Below are 11,848 nucleotides of genomic sequence, written 5' to 3'. Positions count from 1 at the left end.
GTCAGATTCTTGACTGACTGAGCCATCAGGTACCCCAACTACTTACCACTTTATAATAAGTCCTTAACTGGGAATTTTGAAAATTACTGCAAATATTGTACAAATAACAATTTTAGGTTGAATAAATGCAAACTTCTGAAAGAAATTTCATTTTTTAAAAAAAGGTCAGGATTATTAGATTCTGGATTTTTTTAAATCCTACCCTCAGTAAATATTTATAAAATATTTGTAAAGCCTTTATCTGGGTAGCAGCTCAGACAAAGAAATGCCAAGATACTTATTTTTGTGAGTGACCTGTCAGTCAAGATGAGACCACATGACATTTCAGGTCAACCCACAGCCCGTGGAGAACAAAACTTAGGGAGAGGCACAGCAGAAAGAAAAAATGAATCATGGATTCATTAAATGTAATTTAAGTCTGAACAAAGATAACAAAATTATGCACAGATAAGCACTAGTGACTACAGATAAACCATGTGTATGTGAGGTAGTTAGATACAAGTTTCTGTAGAGAACACCACATATTTTCTGTGCCATTGAGAAATAGAGATTAAACTGAGTAAATATTAATCAGTAACGTCCAAAGTGACTTTTATACTTGATTTCAAAGGTGATAATCGTGTCCAGCATGTGTCCTCGGTGACTTTTACATATCAGTGCTGTTTCTATCAGCCTAGGGGAATTGGTAGGTAAGACAGAATGGCTCAGCCTCCACGGAGTCCACAATGTTTTTGGGGAAACACGAAAACTGCCTTTTAGAATTTTGTTTTTCAATTTTTTTGGAGATAAACGATTCTTTCTCACGTGTAATCAGAACCCTTGCACAGGTTTGCAGCTGCTCTTAATTCTGCCTGGAAAGCGCTTCTTTCTCTTGGCAGTCAACTAGATGCCGTTGCAAACTAGAATTGTTACAAAGCAGTAACATTTCTGTAGTGTACACAGAAACGGGAAGGAGGATAAGGAGCAGGGCGTGTGAGGAAGAGGGGAGAGAGCATGACATCTCAGAGAGGAAGGAGCGTTGCCTCCCTTGGAAGTGAAAGGATGATGCTAGGGCATGCAGGTGAAGGTGAGAGCAAGAGCCAGATCACCGCCAGCTTGAGGGGAAGTGTACTTCCTGAAAGGGGTAAGGATGTTATTGGAGGAGCAGTGAGAAGCTGAGGAACTTATTTTAAAGGAAAGGGGTATGCATCATTACTTTCCACGTTAAAAATCTTACTTTCCTAAGCGGGGAATAGATTGGGATTGGGAAAGAGAGAAAAGAGGGAGGAATCCAGGTGACAGGTGGTTGGTGACCGGTAGTAGGGTGATGATTATAGAAACAGAAGTGAGAATATTCAAAAGATATTTTAGATCTAGAAAAACAGCACGTGATGATGGATTGGATGTTAGCAGTGACTTAGGGGGGAAACTTAAAGATGACTTCTAGGTTTCTACAAAGTTGAATGACAGTAGTCAAAGGAGATCGCTGGCTAGATTTGCAGACCAGGCTGCCAGCTGCAGACATGCTTAGATGACTGATCAGGAATAACATTGATTTAAAGAAGGGCTTTGATCATAAAAACTGAAGTACAGACAGAGCACAGTGGCAGGTGGGACTCAGAGAAGAGAGAGGCACAGACAGGCAAAAGTCTAGACAGGTCATGTTCAGAGGCTATTCTTAGTCTGGAGACCTGGTCCCACCATCATGTTTCAAAACAGCACTAGGCACCCAGCAAGGGTGGGAAGCAGCATCAAGGGAGGGAAAGAGGTGGCAGAATCAAGCATGGCTGAGAAACAATTACAGTTGCACGAGCTTATATGAATTACTTGAATTACTTAACCTTTCAGAGCCTCCGATTCCTTATTTATAAAACAGGATGAAAATATTTACCTTGTATGTTTGTTATGGAGATTAATTTGAGCAACATTTACAAAATACCTTGCATATAGTAGATGCTAAAAATGGCCTCCCCACTGCGTAAATTAATTCATATCATTGAGAGCTCTCACTCATTCAGCTACATGACTAATCAACCTGACACTAAAGGGCTTGGTTCTCATCCAGCTCCCCTCAAGCTGCAGAGTGGGGAGTGGGGAGATAGGAAAGAGAAAGGATGGAACTAAACATTGTGGTATAGTCTAAATCATACTATAGGGTCTAAATCCCACTTCATTATACACCCTATTACATAGTGGTAAATTCTTTAATTTTTATATCTTTGCAGCAACTTTGTGAGAACAGTATTACTTGGTTTCTTTTATAAATAAGGAAACTTGGGCAGAATTTGGGAGATCAGAGCAAGGTTACTAAGCACCTGCCAGAAGAGCCAGGACTGGAACATGCTGAGCTAGATGCTTGTGCATTTCTTCCTCTACAGTGCATGGCTTCTGCAAAAGATGGGTCCCAACACAAGTCCAATTCCCAAAGGAGAAAACTTCTCATGTACACAATAACTACCCCACCCCCACCCCCGGGTTGGACAGGAGGGCTCTATGGGAATGGTTTGGGAAGATTTATATCCTCTTTGAATTTGGAAGAGCTGAGTCATTCAGTCATGGACTTTAGTTATATGTTATTTTAGAAAGAAGAGACTTCTGAGTCCCTGAAAAGTTGTTTGACCCCCTAAGATCATTCAGCTGGTGGCATTTTGGCATTTTTCACTCTTTCAGTTCAATAGTCTTTCAGTGTTTCTCTGATGCCTCAGGCATTTCTCTTCTGACTTTTTTTTTTTTTTTTTCTAATTTATTCTTTGATTTGATTCAATCCTTACTTGTGACAGCAGGGATTTTTGTCAGTAATATGACTGGTGAAAGACACACTTATATGCACATCTCCCCTTGGAGAGCTAATTGTCATCTTAGTTTTGATATGATCAAACTAGAACTCAATTTTCTTGCCTCAAGTCTGCCCACCTTCCCTATAGTCTTCCTCCTTAACAAATTTCCACTTCAGGACATGAACCTCAGCTATCTTCAATCCCTCCTTCTCTATGGAAATTGGCACTCAGAAGTATGTCATTCCTGTCTTTGAACTGTTACATCCTCCACTGACATTTCCTAGAAACATCTTTTGCCTGGGCTACTCTAGGCAGCCCTACTCTAGCATAACCTCCTAAATACTTCTCCCTTCCTCCTCCCACTCCCTTGTTCCCATTCTCTTGGCCCAGACTGCTCCATTCACAAGGGAAGAGGAAAAATCTGAACAGTGGTTGCCCTCACCCTACTTGATCCAAAGTCTGACATCATGGCCAACTTTTCTCTTATGCCCCCTTCCCTCCCATACACTTGACTACTTTTTAGTTCCTCAAACATGCTGACCAACTGCCATCTCCAGGCTTTTCTACCTGCTGACTTTTCTGTGCAGAATTCTTTTCTTCCAGATAGACAAATGGCTTCTTTCCACACTTTATTGACATTTGTGCTAAAATTTCACCTTGGGGGAGCTTGGGTGGCTCAGTTGTTTGAGCCTCTGACTTGGTTTCAGCTCAGGTCATGATCTCAGGGTGGTGAGATCGAGCCTTGCTCAATGCCTAAGACTCTTTCCCTCTTCCTGTGCCCCTCATTCTGCTTGTGCTCTCTCCATCTCTGTCAAATAAATAAATCAATATAATCCTAAAATATCACCTTGTCAGAAAGTCTTTCTTGACAATTCATTATAAGAGGGCAACTCTGTCCCCGTACTTCAGCTCTCTTTCTGCCATAGTGTTGATCACTGCTTAACGCAGTATAAATTTGTTTATTGTTTTTCTCACAACACCCTCTATCCTACTTTGTATGTATGGTCCATGAGGACAGGAGCTTTTGTTCATATTTGCTTACCATTAGAATCATGCTTAGCTTGATTGAGGAATGAATTCAATTCATATTTGCTGAATGAATATGCTGATGTTAATATTTGCGATATAAATTGTCATTCTTGTAGACTGGGTCCAAGTCCTTATGTATATTAATTTTAACTTCTTTTTCTTTGATTGTTCTTGTCCCCCTGACCTCCGGTTTTATTATAATTAACCATAGCTTTGATAAGAAATACTCCCAATTTGGGGGAATAGCAATTTCAACAGTAAAACATTAGCATTGAATGGATAATCTGAACAAGTCATTTCTGGAAAAATATTGTGAAATAAAATACATCTCCTTAGAGCACATTTTTGTCATGTAGAATATTTCCTTATTCCCATGCAACACTAGATTCTGCTGCGTTTATTTGCTTTAGAATTTAATGCTTATTATATTTGGGGAACTAGAACTGAATGAAAATGAAAACCTTTTCTAATGTTATCAAGAGATATCATACCAAGAATTTTTAATCTATTTTAGTAAGTTTTAACATATACTAGAACCAATAATTCCTGCCCTGACTTAATTCCCATTGACCATCGTTTGTGCTGCAAAGATGAAGCTCGGTACTTTAACTCGTCTTTCAGACAAAGTGAGACAGTTGTATTGAATTCCGAAGCATGTGCACTTGAAATTGGAAGTCCACTGTCAGTGAGGAGAACCTGCGGTAGCTGCACCTCGCCTCCTCTTCTGTGATGTGATACAGCTAATCTCAGCTGAACTACTTGAGATGCTTGTTACTGCTGCAATCTCAATGAATTTAGAGTGGTAATCAATTAACAGTAAATAGGTTTCTTTGTCAATTTGGAAGCATCCCAATGAAGGTAAAGAGAACGTGGAATTAGGTGATAAATAATTTATAGCTAGAAAGGATCCTTAATTCCTTCTGCCCACTCATAGGTTCTACATTATTTTTTAGGGGTAACATGAGACCAATAATCAGAGACCTGGGACACAAATTAGTTCTGTTTAAGAAAGAGATTTTTAAACTTAAAGACTTGCCAGTTTTGCTGCTTACACCTGGATTTTATACGAATGATGCAATTGCAAAGGGCCACTTGTCTATGACCCTCCTGAGGTCTCTTTTTGCCATTTCTCTCGTTATTTTGATTTTTCTCTTGATCTCTCCTCCAGGATTATTTTCCGACTTGCTTGCATCTCATTTTGTACCAGTAAAATGCATATGTTAGTGCATACATGCACGATTGCTGTTTTTAATCCTCCTCCGGTAACTCTTTTTCTATGTCTCTCAGGGTCTCATCTTGGCTAGGCTTTACTTTTATTAGTATCTTGACAGCTTGGAGGTGGTGATTAGGACATTTAGAGCTCTGAGGCTTGGATACCCAGCATGGATGTAATTCCCTGTTCATTACCTGTCTTCCTTCCCCTGCTCTGCCTAGGTATGGGTAATAAAGGCCTGTCTTCCCTTGCTCAGTTCCTAAGGCAAAGGGGACCACATGGTAATGTTTCAGCAGCAACTTCCTCAGTGACATCTGGGCATAGTGAATTCACAATGTATTTTGCCCACCCTCACAATACACCAATAAAGTCTGTTGGCTGACAAGGAGGTCTGACTTCTTGGTGTTCTCCTCTCTCCTTTAACCCAACCCCTACCGTATCCTAGCCCTAACTGTTGACTAGGGCTCTGGGTCGCTCTTTTAGATCCCAGCAGCCCCTTCACCTGGTTTGGATCCCACTTTTGAAATGTCTTCGTTTTTGTCTTTTTGTTTTACATTGTCTTGTGTAGACTTCCCCTACCCAGAGCTCTCATGTACATCATGCTGAGAACTGTTTCCACCTTGAACTGCCTCATTCCATAGGCAACTATACTTCACTCTTGAACCGAACCCTTAGATTTTGACCTCTGGCAGAAAGTGAAAAATGAGAGCTCCCTGGTTTAACTGAACTTAGTGATTTTGTATTCTAGAAGGGGGATAGCTCTTCTGTTTTTCCAGATGTATCCATTCTCTGCTAGTTTTAGTTATCTGAGAGCTTTGGGGATTTAGAAGCGGGGATTTAGACTAGGTCTTAATGCTGGTGCATGTCCAATAAAGAAAATCACCACCACTTATAGGAACAGAAGTAGATTTATGTGAAGCTAAAGAATCTTAAGTTTCCAGGTCTTCATTTGCATTGGCCCCTTCTGATGCCCTGGCAAGGGCTTCAGCGATGTGTTCACATAGGCATATAATTTTGTAAATTTGCAAAAGATATTTTAACTGCAATTGATGATAACCATTGTGTCTTTTCACTTAATCTTCCAATCTGTCATATTTCCACTCATGCCTGGTGGCATTGCCAGTGGGCCGGGACACATTTTTGATTTGACTAAGGAGAATGCAGTCTACGGCCATACCACCCTGAACGCGCCCGATCTCGTCTGATCTCGGAAGCTAAGCAGGGTCGGGCCTGGTTAGTACTTGGATGGGAGACTAAGGAGAATGCAAGTGAGATACATTCAGTTTGGGTTTATTAGCATGGATTTATGTGCATAGCTATTACTTCTATGAGTCAGCCACGGCTAATGGGCAGCCTTGAAGGTGCACAGCTCAGATGTCCCTTCAAGAGAACATGTTGGCATATTTCCTCTAGCCTCTGCACCTTCAACCTCTCACCAACACCGTGCTCTCTCCCGGCTGCTCTGAGCCAGTGACTGTGTGGTCATAGTCCTAGAGCCAGACCATTCCTGCCCATTATGGAATGGGCAGTGTTTGCCATGGAGTCTCGACTTTCTCAGAGCTGTACTGCAGCCATACGGTCTTCCATCCAATTCTCCTTCCTTCTCTCTTTCCTTCCACAGGTGTCAGATCCTCATCACATTTGAAAGCTTCTCTCTATATTCCATTCTTTCTCTTTCTTATCTTCCATGGGCATTCTCCCTCAACAAATCTCTTGTATATCTAATTCCAACCTGGAGTCTCCCTCAAAGGATATGAACTGACACAGTGGAAGATTTCACAGGTGAGTGAGTGTCAGATCTTTGTTTAAACCAAAAGTTGGCTATTGACTCTGATGCTAACAATCTTCACACCACACTATATTGCCTTTTATATGCCTAGTGGTCTACCAACCAATCTTTGATTCCTTAACCCAAACTTCAAATTGTGGTCATCTATTTTTAGTCACTTGCCAGCACTTGACAATATTTCCCACCTCCCCTCCTGACCCCAGGGCATTTTTTCCCCCATTGTTCTCATCCACTCCTGGCCTACGTATATACCACACTCTACCCAAACAGACTCTGCTATTTACAGGGCAAACCTTTGCTTATGCTCTTTTCCCTGTCTGAAATAACTTTGTCCAAACTAGATGTGTGCATATTTCTTACTAATTTCTTGCTGATGAGACATTGACAAAGGAAATATAAAACTAAGAATATACCACAACAATGAGGACATCTGTGATGAACTGATAAACAATTGTCATTAATTTAAGAAGCATGTAAGATTAATCATGGTTTAAAATGTCCTAAAACTTTATAGACTGTTTATGAAAGAAACTTGATATTTTCTCTAATTTGATAATAAAATTCATATATTACCAATGGAGTTGTGAAGCTTGTAGAAACTTTCCCCAAATACCATTTTTTTTTCTTTGCCTAACCATATGAGAGAAAAGACTTAATTATTATCTACTTGCTATTGAATTGTGTTGTTCCCAAACTTCATATGTTGATGCCCTAACCCTCACTGTGACTGTGTTTGGGAATAGGGCCTACAGTAATATAATAAAGATAAAAATGAGGTCATAAGAATGGGTCAATAGGGTTTGTGCCTTCATATTTTTAAGAGCTATCACAGAGCTTGCTCTCTCTTGCTGCTTTCCCTTTCTGCCTCCCTGTCCTGGAAGGACATAGTGAGAAGGCAGCTTTCTGTAAGCCATAGTGTTCTCATCAGAAACCAAACCTTGTTAGAACCTTGATTTTGGTTGTTTCAGCCTCTAGAACTGTGAGAAAATCTCTGTTGTTTAAGCTGCCTGGTCTGAAGTATTTTGTTATAGCAGCGTGAGTTCACTAAGGCACTCACTATCTTTCCCTTTTTTTCTACAAAAAAGAGTGATTTTCAACTGGGTTTGAAATTTGTCCTTACAGGGAATATTTGACGATATCTTGAGATATTTTTGATGGTCACAATTGGGGGGATTCTCCTGGCATCTAATGTGTAGAGGTCAGAAGTGCTACAAAAATTCCTATAATTCTTAGGGCAGCTTGTCTCCTTTTTTCCAACTTAACCTGCTCCCAACAAAGAACCATCTGGTTCGCAATGTCAATAATGCAAAGATTGCAAAGCTTGAGAAGCCCTGCTATAGCAAATATATAAAATCATGTCTTATGAAGAGGTGATTGAAGAGGCTCTAGTCAATTACATGAGAAAAGTATTAAAGGGAGATATTGAGCATATAGTTAATAATTATCTTGTATTTGCTGGGTTTTATTGTGGTATCTTCATATTTTTAAAACTCATAATTTATATATATTTATTTTCCTTAGTAAAACATTATTTTTGTACCTGGTTTGGTACTCTTTTTTAAAAGACAACCCTCAAACTTTTATAATCTTCAGTTCCCCAAATCCTGAATTCATCCCAATTTAGAATTATGATTACATACTTATATACAACACTAGTAGATTTTTACTTCATTATGATCCTGAATCTCAACATTATAATATTACTTTTTGGGTATAGTCTGACTATCTAAAAATGCTTAGTAAAGTTTAATGTAACAGAACATTTTTATAAGTGGAATAAATGCTGTCATTATTGTATATGTAGGCAAGAGATTTGGCCTTTCTCACTAAATCCTCTTTGCCCTTTGCAGAAGATTTTCCTAAGCTGTTAAATAATAGAGCATTCATATGATGTATTCTGGGGTCTCTTCTTTAGTGGAGTATGTTCACATGAGAGAGAATGGAGAGTTACGTGAGAGACACATCTTTTCACCCAATCCTGAAAATTAATTAACAAGTCATGCCAGATTTTGAAATTTCTCAAATATTTCCCATTATTTCATTATTTTATTTAAGGCCTCTATCATTCCTCCACTGGACAGCTGAACAGTCTCCTATTTGGATCACCCAGTTCTACTTTATAGTCTATACATGTACCAAGATGATCTATGATCCATCTCTCTATAGCAAGGTCATCTATCCATCTGAGCATGTCTTTGCATGTTTAAAAGCGTTCAATGATTTTCCATTTTTATTTGTGTTTGTATCAAAACTTGTTCTTCAGAAAAATATCTAGCAGAAGCCCAATAACATTGATAGAATTGTATCAGGGGAAGGGCCAGGGCCTCCCTTCCTTAAACCATCTTTTACTCTTTACCCTTCTCTCTGGTCACTGAAGCACCTTCATGATACCCATGTGTGACTAGAATGAAAGCAATAATTTATCATCTAAACAAGCACACTTCTGATAGTGAATGGTCAAATCATTGCTAGTTACTGGGATAATAGGTGAAAAGTGAGGTTATCCCAGGCATCTTGGAAGGTACTGGCTCCTGTGTTTCTTAAAGTATAATTTACAGATCTCATCTATAAATCAGTCCAACCAACTTGGCTTGCAGATTTCTGAGCCACAACCTACATCCAGAGAATCATCATCTTGAGCACATGAGAGGTGCACAGGATAGCTCTAAGAAGCACAGTCAACACTGCTCTGCAGTATCCTCAAACTGATTTGCTAACCCTTTCTGACTGCCCTGACCATGTCCTCTCCTCTCCAGATACCATATTGGTTTTTGAGATTATGCTTTGATGTACATTGCATCCTCTTTCTGGACAGCTTTCCTTTTCTACTCAGAGACCGCCAAGCCCCCTGGGGAGCCATTCCTCTGCTCCTCAGGTAGAGTTAAGTGCACTCCTCTATGGTCCAACAGAACGTATTGCATTTTATTGCTGACTTTATCCTAGTGGATTTTTGTTACATTTTTTAGGTATCTTTTCTTTTTCATTAAATTGTGAACTTTTCAAGGGCAAGGGCCACATTTTACGAATTTTAGAACATAGCACAATACTTGGCACATAGTAATTGCTCAAGTAGTTGATGAATAAAAAAGTTGGTAGATGAGTGAAGATAATGTTCATTACCTCTCCTAATTTTGGCTCCCTAAGTAACTATTCTAGCTTTAACCTCAAACAATCCAACAATTTATTTTTTACTGAGTGATTATATTATTATGTCATTTAGATAATTTAAATGACTATGGATATTAAAGTCTTAAATCTAACATATACATTTGAACATCTCATCATATGGCATTTTTAGAATCAGAAAATGGTTAGAAATCACTCAGACTTCTACATCTTACAGATGAGAAACAGGCTCAGTTTCTTCTTCTATCAGAAGTGGAGCTAAGATGAATCTGTAGCCCTGAAGTGACAACGCAAGGCCATCTGTTTTTCTGACACTTTTTTAAAAAAAAGATTATTTATTTATTTATTTGACAGACAGAGATCACAAGTAGACAGAGAGGCAGAGAGGGAGAGAGGAGGAAGCAGGCTCCCTGCTGAGCAGAGAGTCCAATGTGGGGCTCGATCCCAGGACCCTGAGATGATGACCTGAGCTGAAGGCAGAGGCTTTAACCCACTGAGCCACCCAGGAGCCCCTCCTGACACTTTTAAAAGTCTCTGCTCTAAGAGGTAATGCCTGGCCCTAAAATTGGGGCTAGATACTGAATTAGATAACATTAGTATGTCATAATGTTATAGGTTGGATTCTTTAGGAAGCAGACTCTGAGATAGAATTTGGCTGGGGACATTTATTAAGGAGCACCTTCTCGATGAACACCTGTAAAATGGAAGGGAAGAGAAGCAGGATTGGGCAAAGGAAGAGGTCAAGCTTCAATACAGTCCTAATAGTGGCCTCTTTTGATTCCAAAGGAATTCCAGAGCAAGAACAATCCTTCAGTGTCGTCCTTAGTGGGTTAGGATAGTCAGCAACTTACACCCCTGTGTTGTATGTGTGCCACCTCAGAAAAGGTGTGACGTTGGGTGAGGCAGTTCTCTGCATTTGAGGTAATCCCTGGAGGCTGAGAGCCAAAGGCTCTCTGCTAGTAGTATTCCTAGCATCTGGGCAACAACATCTTCCTTGAAGGGAGAATCTAGGCAACAGAGCAGTGTTACCACACCAATTTTCAGATTCTGGTTTGAATCCGGTATACTCAGTTGACAGAGGAGCTGGAGTTGACAGTTGGGTCTCAGTTCACAACACAGCTGTGTATATAATGATACAGTATACCAAATTTATAGAGACCTCTGAAATTCTTGCTGTGATCTTTTGGAGATTTTCTTTGCTAATATTTTGGGATATGTAGAATTTTAGCAAGGTATGTACTGATGAAACTATTTTCTTTTCAATTACTATTTGACAGCTTACCAATCTTCTTAATATAAAATAAGCTCTTACTATATTACAAAAATAAGTCTTGCAGTCAGGGTGAAAATTTTTTTAAAATATAATTTTGAAATAGGTTTTGTAAGATTTTACTTAAAATTTTCAAATATGTACATGTGAAGTCAGCCTGAATTCCTATTTTGTCTGTTTTTATATTCAGGTATTAAGATCATGCAAAAAATTATAAAATAAGCTGGAAAACTAATCATGTATTTTTATTTTATACAAAAGCATTTATCCAATATGATACCTTGTTTTAATTTGGAACATTTTCCCCAGGTAATTTACTAACTTTTAAATTCTTCCCATGATTTCTGCCTCTTCTAGATTAATTGATTACTATATTTCCTGTGACAAAATGTATAATATGTTGATATTTTCAAAGCTTTAGCATAGGCCAATACATGGTATTATTTTTAATCACCTCTGTATTATACTGTATATACTTTCTCTATCTAAATTTGTGTATTAGGATTTATTTTAAAGTATTACTATTATTATTATTTTTAAGATTTTACTTATTTAACAGAGAGAGAGAGATCACAAGCAGGCAGAGAGGCAGGCAGAGACAGAGGGGGAAGCAGGGTCTCCACTGAGCAGAGAGCCCGACATGGGGCTTGATCCCAGGACCCTGA

General features: G+C 39.0%; 1 pseudogene; it reads left to right on the top strand.

Moving 5' to 3' along the window:
* Positions 1-6,161: 6,161 nt before the first annotated feature.
* LOC132003015 (5S ribosomal RNA) lies at positions 6,162-6,278 on the top strand (annotated as a pseudogene).
* The last annotated feature ends 5,570 nt before the right edge of the window (positions 6,279-11,848 follow it).

This window comes from Mustela nigripes, chromosome 15, assembly GCF_022355385.1.
Source record: "Mustela nigripes isolate SB6536 chromosome 15, MUSNIG.SB6536, whole genome shotgun sequence".
Lineage (NCBI taxonomy): Eukaryota > Metazoa > Chordata > Mammalia > Carnivora > Mustelidae > Mustela > Mustela nigripes.
The sequence above is the reverse complement of the archived record's forward strand: the minus strand, read 5'-3'. Positions and strand labels throughout refer to the sequence as shown.